Here is a 20,590-nt window from a genome sequence, read left to right as displayed (position 1 = left end):
CCCTGCTGTGAAATATTAGATCAAGAATTGTAATTACATGCCCCTGTTGAACAGGGGCAGAAAAATTGGGCCTTAGGCACTGGTGCCACAGCACTGCAACCCCTCACAGATACTCTAGTTGGAACGCAGGAACGAGCCCTGCTGCAAAGTATTGCATCAAAAATTGTAATTACACGCCCCTGTCAGACAGGGGCTGAAAAATTGGGCCTTAGGCACTGGTGCTGGTGCCACAACACTGCATGCCCTCACAGATACTTTAGTTGGAATGCAGGAACGAGCCCTGCTGCAAAGTATTGCATCAAAAATTGTAATTACACATCCCTGTTAGACAGAGGCTGAAAAATTGGGCCTTAGGCACTGGTGCTGGTGCCACAACACTGCAACCCCTCACAGATACTCTAGTTGGAACGCAGGAACAAGCCCTGCTGCAAAGTATTGCATCAAAAATTGTAATTATACGCCCCTTTTAAACAGGGGCTGAAAAATTGGGCCTTAGGCACTGGTGGCGGTGCCCAGAACCAAAAATGTTCTTACAAGCTATCAGCATGATCATTGAGGAGGAAGAGGATAATTACTCAGGATAGTCACTCAGCATCAGCATAGGCAGTCTTTGAAGGGATCTGAGATTTCAAAAAAAATTATTCGGTTACATCAGCATCAGGTGCATGGTAGTTGGTGGTGATCCAAGACTGATTCATTTTTATGAGGGTCAGTCGATCGACCGAGTCGGTGGACAGATGCACCCTGTGATCGGTTACAAAGCCTCCAGCAGCACTGAATGTACATTCCGAAAGAATGCTGGACGCAGGACAGGCCAGTAGTTCAATTGCATACTGTGCAAGCTCTGGCCAGTGATCCATCCTCAAGACCCAGTAACCCAGAGGATTTTCGGTGGGAAAGGTATCCAAGTCAGATCTAGCCCCTAGGTATTCCTGCACCATGTAAAACAGACGCTGGTGATGGTTGCTGGAACCGATCATACCTTGGGGCTGCGGACTAAAAAATTGTCTGAACGCATCGGTCAGACGGCCACATTCTCCACGGCTCCTTCTTTGACTGACCGAAGCCTCAGCAACACGTTGTCCAGAAACAGGAGTTTGTAACCTCCCAGTCTCTGGGAACACGTTGCACAGACCTTTCTGCAAACCTCCCGAAGATGTTTCATCCTCTGCTCCCTCTGCGATGGCAAGATAAGGCCCGCAACCTTACCCTTGTAACGTGGATCAAGGAGGGTTGCCAGCCAGTATTGGTCTTTCTCCTTGATACCACGAATACGAGGATCCTTACGCAGGCTTTGCAGGATCAGGGAGGCCATGCAGCGTAGGTTTGCTGAGGCATTCAGTCCGGAGTCCTCTGGGTCACTAAGGATGAGATGGTCCGCAGCCACCTCCTCCCAACCACATACAAGTCCATGTGTTTCTTGGGACTGATCCCTTAGAAACTGCTGCTGATGCAGAGTGCCAGGCTCCACCTCAATACTGACACAATCCTCCTCCTCCTCGTCCTCTTCCTGTGTGATCAGCAGGCACGCAGGAACACTGTCTGGATAAAGGGGGCCTTGAGAGCTAAGGAAGTCCTCCCCTTCCTGCCTCTGTTCTGCCTCAAGTGTCCTATCCATTATTCCACGCAGTGTGTGCTCCAACAGGTGGACAAGGGGGACAGTGTCACTGATGCATGCGCTGTCACTGCTCACCATCCTCGTGGCCTCCTCAAATGGTGACAGGACACTGCATGCATCCCTGATCATGGCCCACTGGTGTGGGGAAAAAACCCAAGCTCCCCTGACCCTGTCCTGGTGCCCTAGTCGCACAGGTACTCATTGATGGCCCTCTGCTGCATGTGCAGCTGCTGCAGCATGGCCAACGTTGCATGTCACAGATTAGGCGGTTCTTGGGCAGGTTAAACTCATTTTGGAGGTCTGCCAGCCGAGCACTGGCATTATATGACCGGCGGAAATGCACACAGACTTTCCTGGCCTGCCTCAGGACATCCTGTAAGCCCGGGTACCTACCCAAGAACCACTGCACCACCAAGTTAAGGACGTGAGCCAAACAGGGCACATGGGTCAGTTGTCCCTGTCGGAGGGCAGAGAGGAGGTTGGTGTCATTGTCGCAAACCACCATTCCTGCCTTAAGTTGGCGTGGCGTCAACCACCTCTGAACCTGCCCCTGCAGAGCTGACAGAACCTCTGAACCAGTGTGGCTCCTGTCCCCCAAGCACACCAGCTCAAGCACTGCATGGCATCTTTTGGCCTGCATACTTGCGTAGCCCCTTGAACGGCTATGGAGCACCGCTGGTTCCGAGGACAAAGCACAGGAAGAGGCCATGGAGGAAGAAGAAGAGGAGGGGGTGGAGGAGAGAGGTGTGTCACAATCATTAGTAGTGGAATTTTGGAGGCGTGGTGGCGGAACATCCTCCAACACTACTGCACCTTGTCTTGCATCCTTCCCAGCTGCCAGCAGAGTCACCCAATGCGCGGTGAAACTTAAGTAATGTCCCTGTCCATGCCTGCTGGACCATGAGTCAGCGGTAATATGCACCTTACCGCTGACCGCCCTGTCCAGTGAGGCATGGACATTGCCTTCCACATGCCGGTAGAAAGCCGGAATCGCCTTCCGTGAGAAAAAGTGGCATTTGGGTACCTGCCACTGAGGAACCGCACATTCCACAAACTCATGGAAGAGGGCAGAGTCTACCAACTGAAAAGGCGGCGGTTGAAGTGCTAGCAATTTTGCCAAGCTAGCATTCAACCACTGAGTGGATGGCTGGGAGTGAACTTCTTTCGGTGGTGCAGCAGCTGGGGCAGGGAAATTTGCCTGGTACAATCTGATGTTGGTGTACCGAAAACAGATTGCCCACAAGTACTTGGCTGTGACATACCTAATTCTACACCTTCATTCCTCTCAGTGCATGTCTCAGAGAGGACTGAAGGTATAGTGGGGTTGGAGATCTCAGCTGATGAGGATCAAGGAGAGGTCCTCTTTGTTCTTTGGTGTGGGTCTTTTAGATACGCTTGCCAACAAACTGCATGGCTGGTCAACATATGTCTGGTCAAGCTTGTGGTGCCCAAGTGGGAGATGTTTTGGCCACGCGAGACACGCTTGAGACATATGTTGCAAATAGCAGCGGTGCGATCTGATGCACTCATCTCAAAAAAGGCCCACACCAAAGAACTTTTGGAATAACGTGCAGAGACAGCAGCGCCCTGCACATGCGGAGCTTTGGGGTGTGATGCAGTCAGTGTTCTGCCCTTAGGCTGGCCCCTGGAGGGCATCCTGCCTCATTGGTGATGTGCCTCCTCCTCCTCCTCTCTCCTATCAGGCACCCACGTTGAGTCAGCGACCTTATCATCCCCTCCCTCCTCATCACTGGAGCAAACCTAGCAGTATGCTGCAGCTGGGGGAGCATGACTGCCAGATAGCTGTCCTTCTTGGGCACCCCCTCTGTCCGTGCTCACGTTACTGCCTTCATCTAGCTCAGTATCATCATCAGAGCCTTCTAAACGCTGGGCATCCTCCTGGAGCATGTACCCAACACTGTGGTCAAACAGTTCAAGGGACTCCTCAGGAGGACATGGTGGGGCTAGGGAAGGAGTCACTGATGCCATTGAGCCGGGGGAAGAGGCCGTGTTGGCAGCTGCTTTGCCAGACAAAGTACCCTGAGCATGGGTGAGAGAGGATGAGGAGGATGAGGACGGCTTGGTCATCCACTCGACCAAGTCTTCCGCATGTTGCGGCTCAACTCAGCCAGCTGCCGAAAAAAAGGCCAAGCGTGTCCCACAGCCACGTGCTGATGAGGATGCACCGTCTCCATGACCAGCACTGTTGCCTCTAGACACAGAGCCTGCTTGCCCTCTTTTATTGGCTTGTGACTGTCTGCCTCTCCTTGTTGGCCTTCCAGACATACTAATGGCCTGTAGCTGCACTAAGCTGGGATATATATATATATATATATATATATATATATATATATATATATATTGATACTGCAGCTAGCAAAATCAACTGCCTGCCTGTGGTATGAGAACACCACCAACCTTCGACAGGTAGCTTTAGGTGAACACTGTGCAGAGCTCGCAAAGAACTAACTTGTAGCTTATTTAGCTGCCTGCGGTAGTGATAGGATCAGGAAAACACCACCAACCTTCTACAGGTATCTTTAGCTGAACACTGTGCAGAGCTCGCAAAAAAATAACTTGTAGCTTATTTAGCTGCCTGCAGTAGTGATAGAATCAGGAAAACACCATCAACCTTCGACAGGTAGCATTAGGTGAACACTGTGCAGCGCTCGCAAAAAACTAACTTGTAGCTTATTTAGCTGCCTGTGGTAGTGATAGGATCAGGAAAACACCACCAACCTTCTAAACGTAGCTTTAGGTGAACACAGTGCAGAGCTCGCAAAAAATGAACTTGTAGCTTATTTAGCTGCCTGCGGTAGTGATAGGATCAGGAAAACACCACCAACCTTCGATAAGTAGCTTTAGGTGAACACTGTGCAGAGCTCGCAAAAAACTAACTTGTAGCTTATTTAGCTGCCTGCGGTAGTGATAGGATCAGGAAAACACCACCAACCTTCTACAGGTATCTTTAGCTGAACACTGTGCAGAGCTCGCAAAAAACTAACTTGTAGCTTATTTAGCTGCCTGCGGTATTGATAGGATCAGGAAAACACCACCAACCTTCGACAGGTAGCTTTAGGTGAACACTGTGCAGAGCTCGCAAAAAACTAACTTGTAGCTTATTTAGCTGCCTGCGGTAGTGATAGGATCAGGAAAACACCACCAACCTTCTACAGGTAGCTTTAGGTGAACACTGTGCAGAGCTCGTAAAAAACTAACTTGTAGCTTATTTAGCTGCCTGCGGTAGTGATAGGATCAGGAAAACACCACCAACCTTCGATAGGTAGCATTAGGTGAACACTGTGCAGAGCTTGCAAAAAACTAACTTGTAGCTTATTTAGCTGCCTGCGGTAGTGATAGGACCAGGAAAACACCACCAACCTTCTACAGGTAGCTTTAGCTGAACACTGTGCAGAGCTCGCACTACACTAACTTGTAGTTTTAGCTGAACACTGTTCAGAGGACGCACTACACTAACTTGTAGCTTTAGCTGAACACTGTTCAGAGGATGCACTACACTAACTTGTAGCTTTAGCTGAACACGGTGCAGAGGTCGCACTACACTAACTTGTAGTTTTAGCTGAACACTGTGCAGAGGTCGCACTACACTAACTTGTAGTTTTAGCTGAACACTGTTCAGAGGATGCACTACACTAACTTGTAGTTTTAGCTGAACACTGTGCAGAGATCGCACTACACTAACTTGTAGCTTTAGCTGAACACTGTTCAGAGGACGCACTACACTAACTTGTAGCTTTAGCTGAACACTGTGCAGAGGTCGCACTACACTAACTTGTAGTTTTAGCTGAACACTGTTCAGAGGACACACTACACTAACTTGTAGCTTTAACTAAACACTGTGCAGAGATCGCACTACACTAACTTGTAGTATTAGCGGAACACTGTGAGGAGGATGCACTACACCAACTTGTAGCTTTAGCTGAACACTCTGAGGAGGACACACTACCCTAACTTGTAGCTTTAGCTGAACACTGTGCAGAGGTCACACTAAACTAACTTGTAGCTTTAGCTGAACACTGTGAGGAGGACGCACTACCTTAACTTGTAGCTTTAGCTGAACACTGTGCAGAGGTCACACTAAACTAACTTGTAGCTTTAGCTGAACACTGTGAGGAGGACGCATTACACTAACTTGTAGTTTTAGCTGAACAATGTGAGGAGGACGCACTACACTAACTTGTAGTTTTAGCTGAACACTGTGAGGAGGACGCACTACACTAACTTGTAGCTTAACACTGTGCAGAGGTCGCACTACACTAACTTGTAGTTTTAGATGAACACTGTGAGGAGGACGCACTACACTAACTTGTAGCTTTAGCTGAACACTGTGCAGAGGTCGTACTAAAATAACTTGTAGTTTTAGCTGAACACTGTGAGGAGGACACACTACACTAACTTGTAGCTTTAGCTGAACACTGTGCAGAGGTCGCACTACACTAACTTGTAGTTTTAGCTGAACACTGTGAGGAGGACACACTACACAAACTTGTAGCTTTAGCTGAACACTGTGAGGAGGACGCACTACCCTAACTTGTAGTTATATATATATATATTGATACTGCAGCTAGCAAAATCAACTGCCTGCCTGTAGTATGAGAACACCACCAACCTTCGACAGGTAGCTTTAGGTGAACACTGTGCAGAGCTCGCAAAGAACTAACTTGTAGCTTATTTAGCTGCCTGCGGTAGTGATAGGATTAGGAAAACACCACCAACCTTCGACAGGTAGCTTTAGGTGAACACTGTGCAGAGCTCGCAAAGAACTAACTTGTAGCTTATTTAGCTGCCTGCGGTAGTGATAGGATTAGGAAAACACCACCAACCTTCGACAGGTAGCTTTAGGTGAACACTGTGCAGAGCTCGCAAAAAACTAACTTGTAGCTTATTTAGCTGCCTGTGGTAGTGATAGGATCAGGAAAACACCGCCAACCTTCTACAGGTAGCTTTAGGTGAACACAGTGCAGAGCTCGCAAAAAATGAACTTGTAGCTTATTTAGCTGCCTGCGGTAGTGATAGCATCAGGAAAACACCACCAACCTTCGATAGGTAGCTTTAGGTGAACACTGTGCAGAGCTCGCAAAAAACTAACTTGTAGCTTATTTAGCTGCCTGCGGTAGTGATAGGATCAGGAAAACACCACCAACCTTCTACAGGTATCTTTAGCTGAACACTGTGCAGAGCTCGCAAAAAACTAACTTGTAGCTTATTTAGCTGCCTGCGGTAGTGATAGGATCAGGAAAACACCACCAACCTTCGACAGGTAGCATTAGGTGAACACTGTGCAGAGCTCGCAAAAAACTAACTTGTAGCTTATTTAGCTGCCTGCGGTAGTGATAGGATCAGGAAAACACCACCAACCTTCGACAGGTAGCATTAGGTGAACACTGTGCAGAGCTCGCAAAAAACTAACTTGTAGCTTATTTAGCTGCCTGCGGTAGTGATAGGATCAGGAAAACACCACCAACCTTCTACAGGTAGCTTTAGGTGAACACTGTGCAGAGCTCGCAAAAAATGAACTTGTAGCTTATTTAGCTGCCTGCGGTAGTGATAGGATCAGGAAAACACCACCAACCTTCGATAGGTAGCATTAGGTGAACACTGTGCAGAGCTTGCAAAAAACTAACTTGTAGCTTATTTAGCTGCCTGCGGTAGTGATAGGACCAGGAAAACACCACCAACCTTCTACAGGTAGCTTTAGCTGAACACTGTGCAGAGCTCGCACTACACTAACTTGTAGTTTTAGCTGAACACTGTTCAGAGGACGCACTACACTAACTTGTAGCTTTAGCTGAACACGGTGCAGAGGTCACACTACAGTAACTTGTAGTTTTAGCTGAACACTGTTCAGAGGACGCACTACACTAACTTGTAGCTTTAGCTGAACACTGTGCAGAGGTCGCACTACACTAACTTGTAGTTTTAGCTGAACACTGTGCAGAGGTCGCACTACACTAACTTGTAGTTTTAGCTGAACACTGTTCAGAGGACGCACTACACTAACTTGTAGCTTTAGCTGCACACTGTGCAGAGATCGCACTACACTAACTTGTAGTATTAGCGGAACACTGTGAGGAGGATGCACTACACCAACTTGTAGCTTTAGCTGAACACTGTGAGGAGGACACACTACCCTAACTTGTAGCTTTAGCTGAACACTGTGCAGAGGTCACACTAAACTAACTTGTAGCTTTAGCTGAACACTGTGCAGAGGTCACACTAAACTAACTTGTAGTTTTAGCTGAACACTGTGAGGAGGACGCATTACACTAACTTGTAGTTTTAGCTGAACACTGTGAGGAGGACGCACTACATTAACTTGTAGTTTTAGCTGAACACTGTGAGGAGGACGCACTACACTAACTTGTAGCTTAACACTGTGCAGAGGTCGCACTACACTAACTTGTAGTTTTAGATGAACACTGTGAGGAGGATGCACTACACTAACTTGTAGCTTTAGCTGAACACTGTGCAGAGGTCGTACTACAATAACTTGTAGTTTTAGCTGAACACTGTGAGGAGGACACACTACACTAACTTGTAGCTTTACCTGGACACTGTGCAGAGGTCGCACTACACTAACTTGTAGTTTTAGCTGAACACTGTGAGGAGGACGCACTACCCTAACTTGTAGCTTTAGCTGAACACTGTGCAGAGGTCACACTAAACTAACTTGTAGCTTTAACTGAACACTGTGAGGAGGACGCACTACACTAACTGTAAATAGTCTAGCTGCCTGACTGTGGTAGTAATAGGATCAAAAGAACACCAGCAATTTTCTTCAGGTAGCTGTAAATACTATAACAAGACAAGCCTGCCTGTCAGTAGGAAGATAACAGGAATGGATCTAGCTAAACTGAATACAGTGTATATATATATATATATATATATATATATATATATATATATATATATATATATATACAACACCTGGGATGCATATATACACAATACACTGTAAGTGCAGCTAACTCACTGACTGTCCTGCCTAAACTTGCTAACTCAAATGAAATTACACTGTCTCTCTGTCTATCTAAGCACGCTGGAATACACTACACAGGGCCACCGTGCAGGTGGCCTTATATAGTGTGGGGCGTGTTTTAAACCCCCTGAGCCATAATTGGCCAAAGCCACCCTGGTTTTGGCCAATTACAGCTCTCTCTACTGATGGCGCTGTGATCGGCCAAGAATGCGGGTCATAGTGCATGCTAGGCCAATCATCAGCCAGCAATGCACTGCGATGCCGCAGTGAATTATGGGCCATGATGCGCCACACGAATTTGGCGCGAACGGCCCATAATGTTCGCAATTCGGCGAACGATCGAACAGCCGATGTTCAAGTCGAACATGGGTTTGACTCGAACGCGAAGCTCGTCCTTATTCTCCACCACTCTTTTGGCACATGACAGAAAAACCCTCTGCTCTGGGGTCATGTTCCTCATGGGGAATGGACTCATGAGATGTTCCCCCAGAGCAAAGGCCTCATCCGCAACAAACAAAAACAAAAAGGTCCTTAAGTGCCAGAACTGGCAGTCATTGAAAATCTATGTCCATGTCACAAAAAATATATTAAAAAAATTTAAAAAATATACAGCTGGAACCCAGTGCAGCTGCTAACCCCTGGAGAAGGTGGACAACAAAACATGAACAACAAATGCAGTGCTCAATGGGACCAGCATATAAAGAACTTCACTATTGATGTGTTGAATCAAGTTCATTTTTTAAATGCATGCTTAAATGTTTAAAAACAACAGTCAAATGGGGAAGAGATAATCAAAATAAATGTAGTAAAAAGAAACTCATTACCATTGTTGAAATACTCTGAGAAATTATATGTACGATAACACCATTAATCCGGATGACGGGGGGTTAACATCAGCAAGTCTACTCCATGTCTTGATCCTGAAAAGTATAACCTGATATCCAAAAGAAATATGAAGGATGGAAAAACATGGGTCACCGTAATGCAATCGGTGGCTTGTCACAAATATCCAAACCGCTGTGCTGCGGGAGGTGTATTCTAGTGTGCGCCACTAGTTGTTGCACTCAGACAAGCTGATCAGGCTGGCTGGGTGAGATCCGGCATCCTGGAAGGCGCCCTGGATGACGCTGACGTGATCTGATGGGCACACTCATTTTCTGGACCCTTTTATTTTTGAATGACTCCGGCACGGTCCCTTCGGAACACTAGCTCCCTTTCTTTTTTTTTTCTCTCTCTGTTTTTCCCCTCATTGGGGGGAGTTTTATTACCCTTCTCTTTACATATTGTGGTCAATTTAGAGTATTATACTTAATCTGAGGTTTAATTGTTACTGTTTTACATAAGTTGAGAATATCCTGGATGAGGGGCTCTTAGGCTAGGCGGCTATGGCTACTGAAGTGGGGTCAATCTGGACCTCTTTAGGTAGGATGGGTTGCACAATGGAAACTATTTTAGGCGAAAGAAAAGGAGTAACCCTAGTTTCAGTTTACAAGGCCGGAATAATCCATAACTGAAAATATCATCCCCTCAGTGTTCTTTCCAGAAGGGGGGGAGGAGTTAGGGCAAGAATGACTGACAAGATAGCCAAAATAATGGGTCAGGCCTACCAGGGATACCCAGGATATACTTGGGACTATCCTGATGGTTCACCTGACCACCACATTCACCCCACTCTCCATCCACTATTCCTTTTATTCCCACCCACGATCTAGCCTCTCCACACTTAATTTCTTAGGACCTCATACTAGTCCAAACAGGTTAAGCCCTTCACAGAGCTATTATGTTTCAATTTTAAGGATTGTGTTGTTAATATATACCACTATTGTTCAGTTCTATTCTTTAATGTTTGTTATAATACAAGGGCGCTGCAGTCGGAGCAGCTTATTTGAGCCTATTCCTGACAGGAGACATGGATTTCCACTCTCCCCTGGACATGGGTGATTTTTCCCTGGCAGAAGAAGACTTTACTAATGTGCTAGAAGGACTGTGGGGACCCAGTCCCGCTTTCCCTCTAGAGAGCTACATCTCCTTTTCAATGCTCCGTGATTCCCTCTACTCTCTTTCTTGCTCATACTTTTCTTTCTTCTAGATGTCCTGCTGGAAACTCTCACTTCTGTGTCCTACCTCATATGAATCCTAAGTACCTGGGCAACTCATCCAACTCCCTTTCACAAGACCCGCAGGTTGGTGGCTATGTGTCGATTGTGCTTCCTCCCTATCTGTTCCATGGCTGAGATTGACAAACCACCTCCCCCATTATGAATAGCGTCCCATAACACACAGAGTCTGAATTCTCAGGTCAAAAGACGGAAAAATTTTCAATATTACCACAACAAAAGATTGATGTGATCCTGCTTCAGGAAACTCACTTCCCCAGATCGTACAACCCTAAGTTTATCCACCCTAAATACCCTACTTTTTAACTAGCTATAGCGGAAGATAAAGCAAAGGGGGTAGTAATACTCTTTTCTCACAAATCAAAATTTACACTCCAGATGGAATTTAAAGATCAGGATGGTAGATTCATCCTGCTCAAGGGGGGTACTAGGTGACCAGCTCTAATCATTTTTATCTTACTATGCACCCAATCAAGGACAGGCAAAATTCTTTGACTACATGTTCCAGAAGCTGGAACCCTTGCTCGAGGGTGCAATTGTAGTTGGGGGGGATTCCAACATGGCCTTTGACTCAGGACTTGACAAGAAGCGCCCACCGGGAGCCCAAATAACTCATCCTCCCAAACAAAGCCTCCAAATAGCTAAGCTCATTCACCAACAAAAACTAACAGATATTTGGAGAGAGCTCAATCCCCAAACGTGAGACTTCATGCACTTTTCACACCTGCACCAATCCTTTTTCAGAATTGACCACATTTTCTTGTCCACGATGCACATACCCCTAGCACATAAATCATTCATAAGAGACTAAGCGTGGTTAGACCACTCTATAGTTTTCCTTCTTCTACAAAGACCCCAAGGCCCTAGAGGAAAAAGTCACTGGAGGCTTAATTAATCAATCCTTAGTGACCCGGTGAGAACTACTGAAGTTGAGAGAGCCATCAATGACTATTTCTTCCTAAATGACATGGAAGGTGTAGCTCCCAAAACATTATAGGCGGCCCATAAAGCTACTATTAGAGGGAAATTTATTCAGATCTCTTCTCAAATCTGCAGAGCACACAAACTGGACGTAGATAAACTAGAAAAGGAATTCCTTAATATTCGCAAGCAACATAAAAGGGACCCTAAATCCATATCTGCAGCTAAACTAGACAAAGCCAGATTGGCGTTAAATTTAGCTCTTACCTCCAAGGCGGAAAAGAGTCTACAATGGGATGGAGCCCGATTCTATCACATGAGGGATAGAATGGACTCGATGCTAGCTGCCAACTAACCCTAACTCCCAAACCTCTCACACCCTCCCAAAAATTTGCCTCCCTAATGGCTCGGGGACGCATAACCCACAAGGAATTATGGGCGCCTTCCATGACTTTTATAAAAATCATTATAGCGGAGGGACACAGGAAGACCGCACTAGCATGGAGTCCTTTTTAGATTCTCAACCTATCCCCAACTAGAAGACTGCCATATAAAGGAATTAGAATCTCCAATAATGGCTGAAAAGGTAGCCCTGGTTATCAAAAACTTGAAATGGGGATCTGCCCCTGGACCTGATGGCTTCTCAAATCCCTACTATAAAACATTTGCACCCATCCTTTCCCCATACTTAGCATGCTTCTTCAACGCATTAAGAAAGGGAGCTACCCTGGAACGCTCACTTAATTCAGCCTTTATCACTGTAATCCCAAAACCAGTGAAAAACCCAGGGGAGGTTAGCAACTACAGACCCATATCGCTTATAAATAATGACCTGAAGATATAACCACTTCAGCCCCGGACCATTTGGCTGCCTAAAGACCAGAGGACTTTTTCCAATTTGGCACTGCGTCGCTTTAACTGCTAATTGCGCGGTCATGCAATGCTGTACCCACGAAATTTGCGCCCTTTTCTTCCCACAAATAGAGCTTTCTTTTGATGGTATTTGATCACCTCTGCCGTTTTTATTTTTACCGCCATAAACGGAAAAAGACTGAAAATTTTGAAAAAAAATGATATTTTCTACTTTTTCTTATTAAAAAAATCCAATAAACTCAATTTTAGTCATACATTTAGGCCAAAATGTATTTGGCCACATGTCTTTGGTAAAAAAAATGTCAATAAGCGTATATTTATTGGTTTGCGCAAAAGTTATAGCGTCTACAAACTAGGGTACATTTTCTGGAATTTACACAGCTTTTAGTTTATGACTGCCTATGTCATTTCTTGAGGTGCTAAAATGGCAGGGCAGTACAAAACCCCCCCAAATGACCCCATTTTGGAAAGTAGACACCCCAAGGAAATTGCTGAGAGGCATGTTGAGCCCATTGAATATTTATTTTTTTTGTCCCAAGTGATTGAATAATAACTAAAAAAAAAAAAAAATTTACAAAAAGTTGTCACTAAATGTGTGGGTCTTTTTGGGAACCTAGCGGCGTACGGGGCCCTGAAAACCAATCCCTGCCTTCAGGATTTCTAAGGGCGTAAATTTTTGATTTCACTCCTCACTACCTATCACAGTTTTGAAGGCCATAAAATGCCCAGATGGCACAAAACTCCCCCAAATGACCCCATTGTGGAACGTAGACACCTCAAGCTATTTGCTGAGAGGCATGTTGAGTCCATGGAATATTTTATTTTTTGACACAAGTTGCGGGAAAGTGACAAATTGTTTTTTTTTTTTTGCACAAAGTTGTCACTAAATGATATATTGCTCACACAGGCCATGGGCATATGTGGAATTGCACCCCAAAATACATTTAGCTGCTTCTCCTGAGTATGGGGATACCACATGTGTGGGACTTTTTGGGAGCCTAGCCGCGTACGGGGCCCCGAAAACCACTCACCGCCTTCAGGATTTCTAAGGGTGTAAAGTTGTGATTTCACTCCTCACTACCTATCACAGTTTTGAAGGCCATAAAATGCCCAGATGACACAACCCCCCCCCCAAATGACCCCATTTTGGAAAGTAGACACCCCAAGCTATTTGCTGAGAGGCATGTTGAGTCCAAGGAATATTTTATATTTTGACACAAGTTGTGGGAAAGTGACAATTGTCACTAAATTATATATTGCTCAAACATGCCATGGGCATATGTGGAATTGCACCCCAAAATACATTCTGCTGCTTCTCCTGAGTACGGGGATACCACATGTGTGGCACTTTTTGGGAGCCTAGCTTCATACGGGGGCCCAAAATCCAATCACCGCCTTCAGGATTTCTAAGGGCGTAAATTTTCGATTTCACTCCTCACTACCTATCACATTTTCGAAGGCCATAAAATGCCAAGATAGCACAAAACCCCCCAAAATGACAACATTTTGGAAAGTAGACACCCCAAGCTATTTGCTGAGAGGCATGGTGAGTATTTTGCAGCTCTCATTTGTTTTTGAAAATGAAGAAAGACAAGAAAAATGTATTTTTTTTTCATTTTTCAATTTTCAAAAGTTCACTATACCTCTCAGCAAATAGCTTTGGGTGTCTATTTTCCAAAATGGGGTCATTTGGGGGGGGGGGGGGGGGTTGTGCCATCTGGGCATTCCATGGCCTCCAAAACTGTGATAGGCAGTGAAGAGTGAAATCAAAAATTTACACCCTTAGAAAGCCTGAAGGCGGTGCTTGGTTTTCGGGGTCCCGTACGTGGCTAGGCTCCCCAAAAGTCTCACACATGTGGTATCCCCGTACTCAGGAGAAGCAACAGAATTTATTTTGGGGTGTAATTTCACATATTCCCATGGCATGCTTGAGCAATATATCATTTAGTGACAACTAAATATATGCTGAAGTATGTAACTGTGGTGGTGAAATCACCTCCGACAGCGCTGGAGTCACGGCTTTATGTATCGTGGGAGCAAACGCTGTTGCTGTCAAGATAAATAAATCCGTGCTGCAACTGAATGGCGTACCTGCTAAGCAAATGATGGTTAGCAAAAAACAAAGTAACTTTACAATATAACAGTAATACTTACCATACCTGCAAAGCAAATACAAAAAAAAAACATAGTAAAAAAAAAAACATTTAACGCAACCTGTGCCTACCTAAAATATATATATGCCGAAGCATGGGGGCATCCTCCCGCAAAAGGCAGGAGCAAATAGCTCCTCCACCCACTGCTGCCCCCACGCTTCGGCATATATGCTGAAGTATGTAACTGTGGTGGTGAAATCATTCCGACAGCGCTGGAGTCACGGCTTTATGTATCGTGGGAGCAAACGCTGTTGCTGTCAAGATAAATAAATCCGGTCTGCAGCTGGATGGCGTACCTGAAAACAAAAAAGTGGTTAACAATAAAAAAAAGTATAAAAAAATTGCATACCTATAAAGCAAACATGATAAAAACATAACAATAAAACATTGCAGTATAGAATGCAGAACAATAGAGAGAGAATAGAGAGAGAACAATAAAACAAAACTATTTTTGTTTTTTTTATTTTATATATTTTTTCGTGTTTTTTCTTTTTTTTTACTTTTTTTTTTTTTTATACTTTTTTTTGTAACTTTTGTAACCAGGTTTGGGTCTCTCAAAATGCAATGGCATCTTGGGAGACCCTGTGAAAGTGTGTCCTAGTCTGTGCAGTGCTGTACCCTACGCTAATACTCAACTAGTGTATGGTAGCGTTCAAAACATTCACCAATGCAAAGACCAGGATTGTCAGGACAGAAGGGACAATACTACCGGGTGTCACGCCTAAATCCGCGCTTGCTGCAGACACAACATCTTTTTTGGGGGGCTCGTTGGGTAGGGGTACTCGGGAGGACATATTGAAAATGCCTCTAATGCAGCCGGCTTACTGCATTTGGTTGGGGATGGTGAGGTGGAGCACCGTCTGGAAACAGAAGGGCTCTGATGATCTCTTCCTGGAATTTAAGGAAGGATCCAGTCCGTCCTGAAGCTCTGTATAGCACATAAGCATTCAGCAAAGCCAATTGAAATAAATAAACAGACACTTTTTGTACCAGCATCTGGCCTTACGGGCAACTAGGTACGGCGCCAACAACTAGTCGTTGAGGTCCACCCCTCCCATATTAAGGTTATATTCATGGACGCAGAGGGGTTTCTCCACAACACCAGTCGCCCTAGGAATTTGGACCGTCGTGTCTGCATGAAGGGAGGTAAGAACGAAAACATTCTTATTGTCCCTCCACTTCATAGCGAGCAAGTTATTACACTTCAAGCAGGCTCTCTCCCCCAGCCTAAGACGGGAATCTACAAGCCGCTGGGGAAAGCCCCGACGATTAGGTCGCACGGTGCCACATGCTCCAATCTGATGATCAAAAAGGTGGCTAAAAAGTGGCACGCTCGTGTAATAATTGTCCACGTACAAGTGGTACCCCTTTCCGAATAAAGGTGACACCAAGTCCCACACTATCTTGCCAGCGCTTCCTATGTAGTCAGGGCAGTTTGTCGGCTCTACGTGACTATCTTTGCCCTCGTAAACCATAAAATATATCTTGACCCCGTATCTGGCACGCTTGCTGGGAAGGTACTGTTTGAATGACAAGGGGCCAGAAAATTTCATCAGGGACTCATCAACGCAGACAACTTGATGGGGAGTAAACAAGTCTGCAAAACGTTGGTTGAAGTGGTTTACGAGGGGCCGAATTTTGTAGAGCCGATTGTATCCAGGGTCTCCACGAGGACGACAGAGTTCATTGTCGTTGAAGTGCATGAACCGCAAAATCTGCTCGTATCGTGCCCTGGTCATGGAGGCAGAGAACACGGGCATATGGTAAATTGAGTCAATGGACCAATATGACCGCAACTTACTCTTTTTATTTATGCCCATGTTGAGGGAAAGGCCCAGAAAGAGCTTGAATTCGGAAACCGTAATTGGTTTCCAATCTCTGGCAAGGGAGGACTGGGGAATAGTGGCGATGTGTTGACCAGCGTACAAATTGCTTTGGTCCACAATAGATCTATAGAGATCTTCGGTGAAAAACAGTAAAAAAAAAATAAAAATCCAGTGACGTAAAATCAACTGTTTCCACCTGAATTCCGGGTTGGCCAGTGAATGGGGGAAGTACGGGTGCTGCAGAATTGGTGGGTTCCCAATTCGGATTGGCGAATGCAGCAGGAAGGGCACTATGGGCATGATGGGCCTGTCTTTGTCTTCTTGGTGGCAGCGGGACACTACTAGTGCTTGCCACCTCACCAGCTTGAACTGCACTTATGGGACTCGCCATGTCACCACGTGATACTGCAGTGCTTGATGTACGACCAGGGTGTACTAGGCCGCTGGTGCTTGCCAGTTCACCAGAAGGAATAGCGGCGCTAGTACTTCTCTGCTCCATACGAGAGCTCTGCAGTTCTTGCACTTCAAGGACAGAAGAAGAAGTTTGGGGTCTGGTACGCCTGACCTTAGCAGAGCCCACAACTCCGTCGTCAAAGGTATCTGTCATGGAGCCGCTGTCCTCTACAGGATCGTATTCTGAGCCTGAATCTGACAGATGAGTGACTTCCTCTTCACTATCTGTCATGCTCAGAAACGTGTAGGCCTCTTCACTAGTGTACCTTCGATTTGCCATTTTGGGCTCTAAATTTAGGGGTACACTAGTGAGACTCACAGGCAAAAAAGTTCCTGACTGTTAGTGACTGATTCAAAACGCTACCAAAAAACTGTTAGCGATTGCAGGGATCAGGCCTGACTCTGCGAATGCTGCAGTTATGTGTGCTTAGTGTTTTGTAAGTGTCAGTGATCGATACTGCACTTGGGTGGGCTGGGCTGGGCCGAGGAGCAAAACGCAGGTGCTAGCAGGTATCTGGGCTGATCCCGCTAACACTGCGTTTTTGGGAACCCTAAACTGCTGGGGAGTATAGATCTGATATCGATCCATTCAGATACTATAGCACTAAGGGAGGTGTATGCTGCGTGCGTGGGTGTTAGCGGTACTGGCGCTAACCTGACGCTGCCTGGGGCGACGCAGACCTTATCTGATCCTAAAAACGTAACTTATATCACCGCCGGACAATTAGGGGGTTAAACCTTTATAAGGTAATAAATGGCGGGTGCCCTAAAACTATAATAAACTATAAAAAACAAACAAACTAACCAGCGTCACCCGTAACACTTATACGGTGATCGCTGGTGAAAGGGTTAACTAGGGGGCAATCAGGGGATTAAAACCTTTAGTAGGTAGTATATGGGGGCAGCGAACACTGACAGCGAACCTATATACTTACCTCCCTAACTAGCGTCACCTGTGTCACTAATACAGCGATCAGAAAAGCGATCGCTTAGCGACACTGGTGACGGGGGGTGATCACGGGGTTAACCTTTATTAGGGGGGGTTAGGGGGGTACCCTGGACCTAAAGGGGGTACCCCAGATTTAAAGGGGGCTAACCTAACTGCCCTAACACTTATAACTGTCACAAACTGACACCAATGCAATAAAAAAAAAAACTGCTATTGGTGTCAGTGTGACAGGGGGTACAGGGGGGTGATCGGGGGGTGAAAAGTGTGCCTGGCGTGTTCTACTGAATGTGTAGTGTTGGTGCACTTACTTGATGTCTTCTATCCTCGGCGCCGGAACGAAAAAGACCGGCTTGAGGAGGGATGACATCACTTCCTCTCCCTCTGTTTACATTACAGAGGGAGAGGAAGCATTTTCATTCGCTGGGAGCGATCAGGAGGGGGTGGCCAACAATGGATGGCCTCCCCCTCACCTCCCATCGCCCGCGAACTAGAGACGACCGCCTCTGGCACCGGAGGGGGTCCGATCGGACCCCCCGCCCACGGGAAGGCAATCACGTACCAGGTACGTGATTTTGCCTGCCCGTGCCATTCTGCTGAAGTATATCAGCGTGAGGCGGTCGTCAAGTGGTTAACCAAGATTTTAACGGACAGAGTTTCTTCCTTCATAAGTTTATACATTCACAAAGACCAGGTTGGGTTCATCCTGGACAGACAAGATCCAGATCAGATTAGACGGGCAATAGACCTTATTTCGCTGTTGCGCTCGGGATGGGATGGGGGCAACCATAAGAAGGACTTATCTATAGACTTGCAAAAGACCTTTGATTCTGTCTCCTGGCCTTATCTATTTAATATCTTACAACGCTGGGGGTTCGGCCAGAACTTCACTAACATTTTAAGAGCATTATACTCGTTTCCCGAAGCCCGTGTAAGGCTTCAGGGATACTATTCAGAGCCTTTTCTGATTTCCAAAAGGACAAGGCAAGGTTGCCCCCTATCCCCCCTGATCTTCGCAATAGCGATTGAAACTTTAGCAACTGCAATAAGGAGCCACCCGGATATCCATGGTGTATGTTGTGGCCAAAACGCACACAAATATGCACTCTTTGCAGATGACCTGCTCCTCTTCATCACATCACCACTTATCTCACTACCAAATATCTGCTATTGGAGGACTTTGGAAAAATCTCTGGACTCATAGTCAACATGTCAAAATCACAGGCCCTCAACATAAATCTTCCAAACTCATTAGTCTCCCAGTTAAAAAGCTACTTTCTCTTTTCATGGAATGAGAATAACATTCCTTACTTAGGGGTGCAGCTACCACATAGAATAGATCAAATGTATGCAACCAACTACCCGCCATTATTTAAAAAAATGGAATTGGATTTCCGTGACTGGTCTCGACTCAATCTATCTTGGCTAGGGAGGGTACATCCATAAAGATGACATTGCTCCCACGAATCCTATACCTGTTTCGATCCCTACCCATACCTATTAAAACAGACCATCTGCGACATTTCCAAGCGAAAATTATTAGCTTTGTCTGGGGTTCGAAGGGACACAAACTAGCTAAGGGGATACTTTTTTGAGTCCGAAACAGAGGAGGGATGGGTCTACCCGACCTACTCAAATATTACCAAGCAGCCCAGTTAGTGGAGTCACCCAAGCAAACGACCTGCGATTCTCGCTCCAACGCTTTCTCACTCCATGACGTTATGGGATAAACTCAAAATTCCCCCAGGGCTTGTCTCTCCGATTCGTCCGCTAGCTCATCTCTTCCATAATCCCCAATTCCCATCAGGCATGAATATTGGAGCTGACAAATCTCACATTTCCTACATCCATTTGGGGAACCAAACCCTTACCACTCAGCATCACACCATATGAACGCTGGTGTGGCCAGATTACGGAGCAGAGGGGAGGGATTTTAACAATATATGAGTCACTTTCAGCCATGCACACTGAGACAAGCTGTATTTTGGCCTGGGAGCAAGATCTCCAACAGGAATAATAGGGCGTACACACGGTCGGACTTTGTTCGGACATTCCGACAACAAAATCCTAGGATTTTTTCCGACGGATGTTGGCTCAAACTTGTCTTGCATACACACGGTCACACAAAGTTGTCGGAAAATCCGATCGTTCTGAACGCGGTGACGTAAAACACGTACGTCGGGACTATAAACGGGGCAGTGGCCAATAGCTTTCATCTCTTTATTTATTCTGAGCATGCGTGGCACTTTGTCCGTCGGATTTGTGTACACACGATTGGAATTTCCGACAACGGATTTTGTTGTCGGAAAATTTTATCTCCTGCTCTCCAACTTTGTGTGTCGGAAAATCCGATGGAAAATGTCCGATGGAGCCCACACACGGTCGGAATTTCTGACAACACGCTCCGATCAGACATTTTCCATCGGAAAATCCGACCGTGTGTACGGGGCATTAGAGTTGGATGAGTGGCACAGAGCAATAACATGGTCAAACCAAGATATATTTAACACGTCCCTGATGGCGGCAGACTTAAAAGTTCTAACAAGATGGTACCTAGTCCCCAGCAGACTAGCAAAATTGCATCCATCAACCTCCCCCCTATGTTTTAGAGGGTGCGCACATATTGGATCCATGGTCCACATATGGTGGGAATGTCCAAAGCTAAGAGGACTCTGGGATAGAA

This window comes from Aquarana catesbeiana, linkage group LG05, assembly GCF_042186555.1.
Source record: "Aquarana catesbeiana isolate 2022-GZ linkage group LG05, ASM4218655v1, whole genome shotgun sequence".
In the NCBI taxonomy this organism is placed as follows: domain Eukaryota; kingdom Metazoa; phylum Chordata; class Amphibia; order Anura; family Ranidae; genus Aquarana; species Aquarana catesbeiana.
The sequence above is the reverse complement of the archived record's forward strand: the minus strand, read 5'-3'. Positions refer to the sequence as shown.